General features: G+C 37.4%; 1 long non-coding RNA gene across 3 annotated transcripts; it reads right to left on the reverse strand.

The window, feature by feature from the left end:
• Positions 1-2,251: 2,251 nt before the first annotated feature.
• LOC137490782 (uncharacterized) lies at positions 2,252-5,004 on the reverse strand. 3 transcript variants are annotated; one of them, XR_012401287.1, is made up of 7 exons: positions 4,964-5,004; positions 4,333-4,405; positions 3,322-3,379; positions 3,139-3,232; positions 2,857-3,015; positions 2,666-2,761; positions 2,252-2,491 (listed from the first exon to the last, which is right to left on the reverse strand). It is a non-coding gene; the product is annotated as an uncharacterized lncRNA (long non-coding RNA). The 3 variants fall into 3 exon arrangements; XR_012401285.1 differs by lacking the exon at positions 4,333-4,405; XR_012401286.1 differs by lacking the exon at positions 4,964-5,004 and having other exon boundaries at positions 4,333-4,631.
• Positions 5,005-12,045: the final 7,041 nt, after the last annotated feature.

Consider the following 12,045-nt stretch of genomic DNA (forward strand, 5'->3'; position numbering starts at 1 on the left):
ATTCTGTCTAGACACCATATTTTTTCATTATGTGTTCAATTAGGCGGCAGAGTGGCTTAGCGCTCAGCATATCACAGCAAGAAGGTCGCTGGTTCCCGGCTGGGTCAGTTGGCATTTCTGTGTAGAGTTTGCATGTTGCATGTAGAGTTTGAATGTATAGGTGTTTCCCAGTATCTGGTTGCAGCTGAAAGGACATCTGTAAAACATATGCTGGAATAGTTGGCGGTTCATTCTGCAGTGGCGACCCCTGATAAATAAGGGACTAAGCCAAAGGAAAATAAATGAATGAATGTTTTAATCTGTGTGGAGTTTGCATGTTCTCCCTGCCTTCGCGTGGGTTTCCTCCGGGTGCTCTGGTTTCCCCCACAGTCCAAAGACATGTGGTACAGGTGAATTGGGTAGGCTAAATTTTCCGTAGTGTACACTGTAATCCCGAATAAGTTGACAAAACTCAAAAAATTTGAGGTAATCAGTTACGTCAAATTTTTTAAGTTATGAAATTATCTATTTTAAGTAAACAGAAACATTAAGTTTTGAGTTTGTTGTACTCATGCAAGACACTTCACCTAACTTAAAATACCCAAGTTACTCAGCTTAAACGTTTTAATTGCAATTAACTTAATTGTTTTAATTTTTCCAAACTTTAAATACTTAGTCACCCAGCTCATACATTTTAATACCAATTAACTTAATTGCTTTAATTTCTTTTAACTTTAAATACTTAGTCACCCAGCTCATACATTTTAATACCAATTAACTTAATTTCTTTAATTTCTTTCAACTTTAAATACTTAAATCACCCAGCTCATACATTTTAATAGCAATTAACTTATTTTTAATTATTTATCTCACCTTTACATACTTAGTCACCCAGCTCATACATTTTGATAGCATTTTTTAAAATTAACTTCTCCATCGTCAGTTTCACAATTAAAATTAGCCATTATTTTAATCTTTAAACCCCATAAATCTGTCAAAATAAATCTGTAATTTAAAACACACAGACAATACCATTTTAGACATTTATTGTTAAAGAAAAAATGTCCAACAGTACTTTCAAATTTGTCTCCTATGCAATTACAAATGTCTTAAAACGATAAAAACTATTAGACATAAAGAGATTGAAAATGAACACTAATCTGAAATTAATAAAAATTACCCACAATGTAAATATATCAGACATAAGAGCCTCAAGAAAAAACTATAAGTTTGATAAAATTTAATAATACATTAATAAGTGTAAAACTTACTCTTAAGGCATTCGTTAAAAAAAATAATAAGTGCACATTCTGTGAAGTGACTCGTTTAGTGTAAACTACACAGAAACTGTATATATATATATATATATATATCGTTGAAGTCAGAATAATTCGCCCCCATTTATTTTTCCCCCAATTTCTGTTTAACGGAGAGCAGATTATATATATATATATATATATATATATATATATATGTATATATATATTGTAGCGAGGCAGAGGGAAAACAGCGACACAGTTGGATAAGTTTACAGACAAGTCCCCGGAGGGTGCTTTATTTACAACGTGAATGGGGTGTAAACGGTGCTTTTCTTCAAGGTGAGGTGCTCTGGTGCTCCGGGAAGTAAGTGAAGGACAGTGAGTAGTCGGATGTGGGATCGTCACGAGCTGGAGTCTGCTGTGGAGAGACAGAGAGACAAGCGTTAGCGCATGGAGTCATTGGGTGAATGAAGCTCATCTTCTCCTTGCGTGGGCTTGGTTTATATGCCTCTCCACTTGATGACGTCCAGCTGTGAACGATCCTGTGTTGATGATGGTCCAGCTGGGTTGAATTAGCGACCAGGGCGACGTGGCATGTGTGCGCTCGTTACAATATATATATATATATATATATATATATTCAGTCTTGGTTGAACTATGATTCTGTCATTTACTTATTCCAAACCTGTTTGAGTTTCTTTCTTCTGTTGAAAAAAAAAAAAAAAAGCTGAGACCTGTAACCACCGATTTCCACAGTATTTGTTTTCCTATTAGAAAGTCAGTGGTTACAGGTTGTCAGCTTTACTTAACTTTTGTGTTCAACAGAAGCAAGAAATTCAAGCAGGTTTGGGACAAGTGAAGAGTTAGTAAATGACAGAATTTTACATTTGGACAAACTATCCCTATATATAATAAAATGCATACTTACCAATTAAAGGTAAATAAATGTTTTGAAGTTACTACCCCAGAGACAGTCTTTATTAAGTTAAAAAAAAAAGCTCTACATCAACTCATTCTTTAAGGTTTCCATGCTACGAGACTTTTTATTTTCCATCATCCATGCCAAGCAAAACTTTTTGCACAAGTTCAAAGTCCTTTACTATATATTATGTGAAGAGCATACATTAATCCATACAAGACAAGAAAGGTCTGGAAGTGTGCTGTGGGTGGTGTCCAATTCATTCTTCAGGACAACAGAGACCCTCAGTGAATGCAGGGCCAATAAAGCATCTTCAGTCAGCAGGATTATCAATCTAAAAACATAATTCAAGGATATTAATGTAAGGACAGTATCAAAATGACTGAGCCAATATTATATGATTCATCAACTATTCTTGATTACAAATATGTTATTAAGTAAAAGTTTTCAAAACTTTCATCTTTTCATTAAACATGCCTAATTGTGAAAAGAATGAATGAAGTCTTACCATGGTGTTCCTAAAGAATCTTAAGTCACGCTCACGCAGCAAGACCAAAAGACCTCTGATAACAGTAGTCCGTCATGAACTGACATCATTCAGTTCCTGGAAATCAAGAATCAATTTTTTAAAAATTAAAAAAATAATAATAATTCAAATTATATTTTAATGTATACTTTAACACGTGACCCCAAACATACCTGCTCATCATAAACCTTTAAAAGATTAGCCAGGGTATCTGCTGTCTTGCCAGTTTTGGATGCTGTTTGCCTTAAAATTGTCATCAAATGAAATAGGTGGTGGTCCAGTTTTGCAAAGAATTTGTGGGGAAAAATTCTCATTTGTAACATGTTGGTACTCTGCAAACAGCAAAAAGAAACAAGAGAGAATTTCATAAAACAAACCCACACCACAAAATATACAATTCTAGAAAAAATGTATTAATATTATTATTATGTTTCATTTACTTATCTATTTTTTACCTCAGATGAAAATCAGGTGTTGATCAGATGTTGAAAGCAGGATCTTCATGTTGTAAACTGAACTCAAGGTCTAGCTGAAGTTTCACTTTCCTTGCTGCAAAAGTATCATTGATAAATACACTGTAATATTTATTTTATCTGGATATGCCAGGCATAGTAGTACAAAATAAATATTTTACCCACCTTTCACATGCCTCCATTTAAGAACCTATCTGTAGTCAGCAACACCTGACCTTCAATTCTGTATGTACACAAAGTCACAGTGTCATTTAGCTGAGAGTGGAAGTAGTACAATTGCCTGATGTCTAACGTTAACCTCCAAAACGGTTAGCAATAGAGCTGATTATCATGTTAGTTGCTTTAATTCGATGAACACAGATTTAAACAGTATTGAAATTTCTAAAACTGAATAGGACGAAAAAGAAATTTAAGGCCTGATTTTAAAAGCTAGAAATAACAAAACTTACCTTATTGTCTAATGATGTAAAAATATATAGACTAAAATATTTATATTTTTAAGATATAAATATATTTTAAGCTACAAAATTTGGACATCAGAAAACTGTCTTCTTTACCACGTCTTGAATATTTTGTTTTGTTATTATTTTATTTAATAACATAATTTTGTATTAATGTGTTATAGATATGCATACTTTGTTTTTTAGGCTGTTTATATTCTCTCCAGAGTAGACATTTTAAAAAATAGATTGAAAAAAAAAAAAAACTTTTATCATACTTTTAAAATACATTTGACCTAAATGACATTTAAACTCACTTAACTGATCGCATTAATCAGGTAATCATTGATATGCAGAGATGTCGTCTTAAGCGCGAGGAAATATTAAGTGTTGATCAGTGCTGGTGATTGAGGTAAAGTTAGTTTTATATTTACACATTCAGACTTTCTCCTTAATAATATAATTTCAGAAAGGTAATTTTTGCATATTCTTAATGGTGAAATCATATTATCAGCCAATGACTTTCAAAGTACAACATTGTTCAGTCAAAAAAAATAGTGCATTTAGTGTAATGTTGTTTTTTATGTCATACTTGCATGTGATTTCAGAACGAATAGACAAAGAACCATGGTAAACAATTTATGGAGCGAGTCACAAGTTGTTACTAAATGAATGTATGAATATAAAACCAACTTTACCTCAATGTGGTAGTGTAAAATGAAGCTCTGCTCTGTACCTGCTCAGGTGAGGAGCGCAGCTTAAATGTTCTCCGTCAGGCTATCCTCATACATGGATCAGCAAGCAACAAGCTGCGTGTGACAGAGTTAAGTTTTGAGACTACGTTTTTGCGCGTCATCAGAAAATACCGTTAAGTGTTTAGGCGGAGATCATTTGAGTTATGATTAACGTTACGTTTCTTGTGCCTTTCGTTTCCGAAGTGCCTACAGATCGCGAAGATAATACCACATTCACAGACTGGAAGGAGTTCAGCGCAGCGCCATGACATGCGGTTGTGAGAGCGCACGTCTCCATGACAACTTCAGCACAGGCTGAGAAAAGGCATACTCGCGCCAAGATTTAAATTTTTTTGAAAAATGTAATCTGCCGATTTTAAATATTTTTGTCTTTATCACACTCTGTTAAAATTCAGAGTTAACACATTACAACTAACGCTAACATTGCACTGATTCTAACTTTTTAAACAGTAATGTTAACGTTAGTTAGCAACAAGTGAGGCTAAACATGTTTTCTGTAATGTACATGTAAACGCACCCTGATTTACTCTACATTACAATGAACTGTTACTGTGATTATATTAATTAAAACATACATTTAATATTTCTTGGATTTGTAAATATTTTACTTACTGTAGTGTGAAGCGAGGCCGATCCGCCATCTTGAAAAAAAAACGAATGAAGCATGAGCACGTACGTGAACCTGGATGACGTCAGACGCAAAATCACTAGGCTGACAGAATTTGAGTTAATGAAACTTTAAAGAGACATTTTGTATAGATTAAACCCAGCAGAATTGTTCACCTTACTTGAAAGATTAAATTTTTACAAACTCAAAAATAAGAAAAAGTTCTAAATACTCATCAAGGTTAATTAAGATAAACGAATTTTAATGATTTAAGTTAATAGAACTCAACTCAATTAATTAGTTACAGCATTAGGGTTTACAGTGTATGAGTGCGTGTGAATGTTTCCCAGAGTTGGGTTGCGGCTGGAAGGGCATCCGCTGTGTAAAAAAAAAAAAACTTGCTGGACAAGTTGGCGGGTCATTCCGCTGTGGCGACCCCCGATTAATAAAGGGACTAAGCCGACAAGAAAATGAATGAACGAATGAATGAATGAATGTTTTAAGTTACCGTGTGAGCCTTTTGATTTATTTGTTGCTAATATGGGAAATTACACGAAGAGTATCAAAGTCAGGGTGTTTAAAATTTAAACAATACATTAAAATCAATAAAAAAATATGTATCAAAAAGCATAAATCTAGTGCTTGAAAACGATGCATATATGTATATACTAGGGTTGCCACGGTTCTCAATATAATATTGAACCGTACAGTACGATCTCCACGGTTCAATATGCGCTTGTGAATTGCGGTTTTCTTGGTTTTGCATTTAAATAATTGATGTGCCTTTTATATCTCCTCAAATTGACTGTGTGTGCCTCTAAATCCATGAGCTGAGATGAGGAAACTCCTCCCCGCGAGTAAATATCCAATCACTATGCTCTAAAGTTAGGAGGCGCTTGACCATCAGGAAGCGCCGGCGTCTTTCGAATCTTCAAAGTTTTTGCAAATCTTCCAGAAGCCGCTGTGTATGCTTTGTATGCTTTTTGAGACCTCAAAATTCTCCCACAAGTGCCATTTGTGCTTGCTGTTCTCACGTAAATCCACCACAGGCTGCTGTGGACTGACTGACTGTCTGTCTGATTGATCGAATGACCCACCCTCATCAGTGCTTTCAAAAGCACCAATTGACCCGCCCACCCCTTCCCTAAACCCAACCCAGAAAAAAAGAAAAGCCCTTTTACCCAATTTTCAGATTTTACCACATTCTCACTCTGGTATTTACTTTTGTAGCTTTTTTTGTCTTTCCAGATATCTTTGCCAAACTCAAACTGTCACGGTTGTGGATCTATCTGCTTTTCTATGATGTGTCTGCGTGGTGTGATTTGTTTATTTGTGTTGCGGTGTGTGTGTGCGCTTGTCTCTGTGTTTGTGTGAGAGTCGCGTGGCTGTCAGTGTTGTTGTTGTTTTCATGTCATCAGCTGGGCGGTCACATGATCATGGTCATCGGTCACCTAGCACCGCTCAGCTGATTATTGTGCTCCAGGTGTAGCGCATTACTGTGGCTATAAATGTTCAGCGTTCCTGTCTCACCTTGTCAGTTCGTTGTCCTCACTTGTTTCTGTGTCTTTGTCAGGCTCTTCCTGTTGAGTTCGCTGGTTAGTGTGCTAGTTGAAGTTTCTCCTCCGATGAATTTTTGATTCGCTCTGTTGACGGAGATTGGAGTTCTCCCTGATGAACTTTTGATACGCTCTGTTGACGGAGATTGAGGTTCTTCCTGATGAACTTTTGATTCACTCTGTTGACGGAGTTTATTGCTACTTATGACCTTCGACTTCCAGCCACCCAGTCTCTCTTTGTTATTTTGTGTATTAATAAACTGTCACTTGCACTTGGGTCCCTTCGTCTTCATTGAAGTGTGACACAAACCTCGACATCACAGTCAACTCTACTTCAGGTCACAAGTCCACTGACGTATGCAACAAGCTACTGGACAAACTTGTAACAGCGGAAAAGCCGTTAACATGGAAGTAAACGGTCAGCTGGTAAGCACGAAAAAGAAAGGCATCATACCGCCCCGTATCGTTCATTTTAAAGACGAAATGCAGCCATAAGTAGCTCTGGATATGTAATTTGCAACCTCCAGAAATGTATATGGTGGTACGTTTTCCGAATGAGCCTGCGTTGATTTTTTAAAAAAAGTAACTCAAATATTATTACTTCAAATAAGTAACGAATTACTCGTTCATTAGAAAAGTAATATTACTACGTAACTCGCATTACCCCCAACACTGGCCTTGAATGTTCGCTGATTGACGCTTCATGCTTCTGCTATCAATGTGTCTAGACAAGTTGTGTTTCATTACAATATTAAGAGTAACGAGAATCTAATGAGCATCATTATTCAGAGTAATGAAGATTATGAACAAACTCAAAAAGGGTGTCAGACGTTCTCCTGCTCTCTGGCCTCATAGCTTTCCGCTAGCTTCACTCCCATCACTTTTTTTTTTTTTTTCTGAGCGCTTGGCATCCCAGAAGACTATTAGCAGTGCGGCCCACACCTCTGGATGACACACTTCATATCCAGCCGTGAGTCTGACAGATCGGCCATTAATGAAAGCCTCTTTCTCTCGGTACAGTTTAAGATGCTGAGGATCTGCTTTCAAAAAAATAGAAGAAGAAAATCAATAGTTCTCTATTTCCTACAGCCTCTGAGTCTCAGAGTACAGCAGAAGCACTACTTTTGAGGACAGTGCTGTACAAAACTTTTCAAGCTGACAGGAATCCATATGCCTACTTCGAAACAGAACAACAAGATGGCTGTTTGGTCTAACAAAACAGGCCTACAGCACGCTCTGATTGAAGCTATTTAGAGCTGCTCTCGTTATACGTGTAATTTTCTCTTCGAAACAACACCAGAGATGAGAGAAGAAAAATATCAGTGTTTTTTTTTCCCGTCCGTCTGCAGGTACAAACATCTCTAGAAATAACATCAAACCCCGGAAATTATTGTTTGCAGCTGATGAAGCGTCTGGACTGGCAGCATGATTGCAAGCAACTTACAGGGCCCTATCATACACCCGGCGCAGTGTGGTGCAAGACGTGGCGGAGTAGTCTTTTGGTAGTTTCAGCTTGGCGCAAGAGTCGTTCTGAGGCGTTGCGCTACGCTGTTTAAATAGCAAATGCATTAGCGCTCATATGTGCGCCAATAGGCGTTCTGCTCTAAAAAGGAAGGCGTTCTGAGGCGGACCGCTGGCGCGTTGCTATTTTGAGAAACTATAATAGATTTTTCATTAGACCAAAACTAACCCGGTCTAAACTCCGGCGCAGAGTTGCGCCTCGCTTACACACTGCTTAATACACACAAGAGAGCAATAGGCAAATATCTTTACATATGAAAAAATGTAAATATTAAGGATATATATAGAATATAATAAGAATAGATATAGGATATAAATATAAAGGATTAAAATATTACAAAACACATTATTTTCTAGCCTAAATAAATATGAAAAGTCACTGCTTTTATGTCTTCTTCATCTCGGGAGGCTTTTTCAGTTCATTCATAACAATTTGCTTTTGTATAATGTTATTATTATTAGCAGAATTATTTATTATATCCATATTTATATTTGTTTTATTAAAAACAAGCTTAGATTTGCCCACCTGTCAGGTTTTAGACCATATAGGGCACAGCATGTGTTTTAGGATATAACTCAGGTTTTTGAGCACATTTTGTTATTATTGTTCATTTATTCGTTTGCTGGAAATTAGAACTGAATTTAGAAATAGTTTTGAAACGAATATTTGCGCTTAACAAAATTAATTATTTATAGACTAATTGATGTCTGTGCGTAAAGGTTTCCCTATCCAAGAGCGAAAGTGAAAGTAGATCCATTATCTCTCATTCTCACGCAGTAGATGCTCTGTTTAACAGTTTTCTGTTAACTGTTTGCTTGTGAAATGCTCAGTTTTTCCACTTAGACTTACTTTGCGTCCTGTAAATAGCGAATGTGCTTATGGCGTGACGCAGCTGACTCTTAAAGGGAATGGGAGATGAGACTCTAATTGGTTTATTCTCAAAACACACCTATAACTCATTAAGAAAATAAACTCAACCCTTTTAGACGGTGCGCCATGGCACAAAGCGCATTTTCCTGTCCGTAAATTAGCAAAAATGCGTTCTGACATGCCCTGAAAGTGTTTGCGCCCTGCGTTTTGCGCTCTGCGCATGGACCGTCAAAATAGAGCCCACAATGTCAGAAGTGGAAACTCAAGCACATTATTTCAGCTTGTTAAAGCTACATTATTTAATTAGTTTGTATTCTATTTATTACGGTTTTGAGTATTAAATTAGTTGGAAAACATGTCTTTCTTTAGCAGTTGAAGTCATTTATTTACTGCAAAAAAAAAAAAAAAAAACACTTTTCTTACTTGGATTTTTTGTCTTGTTTCTAGTCAAAATATCTAAAAATTCTTAAATCAAAAAGCATTTTTAGGCAAGCAAAACGGAAATAATTCCGGCCAGCAAAAAAATGTTTTCAGAAATAATTACAGTGTTCTGACGATCTGGGGTCGCCACAGCAGAATGAACCACCAACTTATCCAGCAAGTTTTTACGCAGCGGATGCCCTTCCAGCCGCAACCCATCTCTGGGAAACATCCACACACACACACTCATACACTACGGACAATTTAACCTACCCAATTCACCTGTACCACATGTCTTTGGACTGTGGGGGAAACTGGAGCACCCGGTGGAAACCCACGCGAAGGCAGGGAGAACATGCAAACTCCACACAGAAACGCCAACTGAGCCGAGGTTCGAACCAGCAACTCAGCGACCTTCTTGCTGTGAGGCGACAGCACTACCTACTGCACCACTGCCTCGCCGTAGCTTAATCTGTCATATTTTATCTACCAAAACAGGGTTAGCACATCTTGTCATCTTCAAATGTCTATCACAATGAACTACCACATTAAAAAAGGATGTAAAAACAGGGTAGCGCATATTGTCAGCTTCAAATATCTATCGAAATTAACTACTACTCTTTTGAACGATGTAGAAAAAGGCGTAGCAGCTTCAAATGTTTTTACAGATTAAACTACTGCCTTAATTTTGAAATTATTTCTTTTGTTTTATATTTAATTTGTTTATTCGAGTGGTAGTTCATTCCGATTGACATTTGACGTTGACAACATGTGCTAATCATGTTTCTTCAGATGAAATATAATAGATTGAGCTAGCGGTATAACATTCTGATGAGGTAGCACAGATCGTCAGAGCACCAGCTGGTTTCCAGTCATTTTTAGCCTGGTCTTAAGGCTGATTTATACTTCTGCGTCAAACACCGGCGTATGGTACGGCGCTGACGCATAGCCCTTCGCCATGGCCGTCGGCGTCGCTGACGTGCACCTCTCAAAAAATGTAACTACACGTCGCAACGACGCGTAGCGCAAGCTCTGTGATTGGTCAGCTTAGTAGCGCTGACTAGTCTGGGCGGGACCGAGAGCCGCGCGAATGACGCGAGCGATTGTTTACAAGTGTGGAGTCCCGTGAAGGAGCTCCGGATGGAAAGTTTTGTTTTGTGTTTACCTCATAGTTAAAGTTGTTGCACGTCCGCCGGTTCCTGCCTCGAAATGAGTGAGTTTGAGTCACTTGTACAACCAGGAAGTGTTCAGGAAAAGCAAAACAGAAGCGAAGAAATTCAACACAGAGGAACATTTACACCTCACTGCCAACTAGCGTTGCGGAAGTGTTAATGCAGGCAAACAGAGACAGCGCGCAGAAGTATAAATGCACAGCTGCGCCGTGACTTACGCCGGTCACTTGACGCAGTCACGCAGAAGCAGGGGCGGACTGAGACAAAAATTCAGCCCTGGCACTGTTGCCACACCAGCCCACATTACCACACCGACACAACCCCACCCACGGACACGCACAATAACTATTTATTTTGGTGTAAAGATGGTGAAATAATATGACATTCTTGCCCGATTTTGATTATGTCCGGGTAACCTTGGATTGGGTCGGCCCATCTTTAAACCAGGCGGCTGTTGCCGATTGGGCCAAATGCTTAACATTTATTATTATTATTATTTTTATCATCATCATCATAATATCACATCTAGCAAGAGATAAAAGCTGTCTGCACTTAAAAACAAAAACAAATAAAAAATAAAAAAACTGACCGGCCCACATTTAAAAATTGGTCCGGCCCCTCTGGCATTTGCCAGAATCGCCAGATGGCCAGTCCGCCCCTGCGCAGAAGTATAAACTAAGCTGGTCATGCTGGGAGCCCACAGCCAAAACCAGCTATGTCCAGCTTAAACCAGACTGGTCAAGCTAGTTTTAGCTAATCATTTTCCAGCCTGACCAGCTAAAACCAGGCTGGTCAACCAACTAAAGATAGCCAACTGGCTGGTTTAAGCAGTTTTTTTTTTTAGCAGGGGTATGTTTGCTTGTCTAGAAAATGCTTCATAATTTAAGTTCTTTTTATTTATTTCTGGACTAGAAACAAGGCCAAAAAATTGAAGAAAGAAAAGCATTTTTGTAGTGCTGTATATCATCAACAAGAAATAGAAGACAGAAAAGTATCATTTTACATTATGGTTTAGCTTAATATTAAAATTAGTTAATACCCTCAGATCTCAGGAGTTTTAAGCCGATTTATCCAGATTTACCCTTGCTGACAATCTACGAAGAAATCTTGTCCAGGACCAGATGTTCCAGACAGATTATATATGATTGGGTAACGTGAGGTGTTTACAGATCAAATCTTAAACCTCCTGATCTGCTCGTGGACACATCGGGCTGCCAAACATGTTTGATATTTAGGACATAACATCAGGATGATTAGACCATGGTCAGTACCGTCTCTATATGTGAACATACATCAGGGCCTCTCGAGAACATACCACAAGTATAAGGCAAAGTTATCTGGAGAGAAATCGAGGGTAGACTGCTGCTAGTGCACTAGATAGTAAGTAGACTACATGTAAAGATTAACAATAAACGAACGTTAGGAAAGATACAGATATGGGGTTACAATATGCATATTAGATTTGAAAGAAATATATAAATTAAAATAAAAAATGAATAAAAAAACATATAAATTAAATAAAAAAATAAATAAAACAGGCGAGTCAG

The sequence above is a fragment of the Danio rerio genome, chromosome 3 (genome assembly GCF_049306965.1).
Source record: "Danio rerio strain Tuebingen ecotype United States chromosome 3, GRCz12tu, whole genome shotgun sequence".
NCBI classification, from domain to species: domain Eukaryota; kingdom Metazoa; phylum Chordata; class Actinopteri; order Cypriniformes; family Danionidae; genus Danio; species Danio rerio.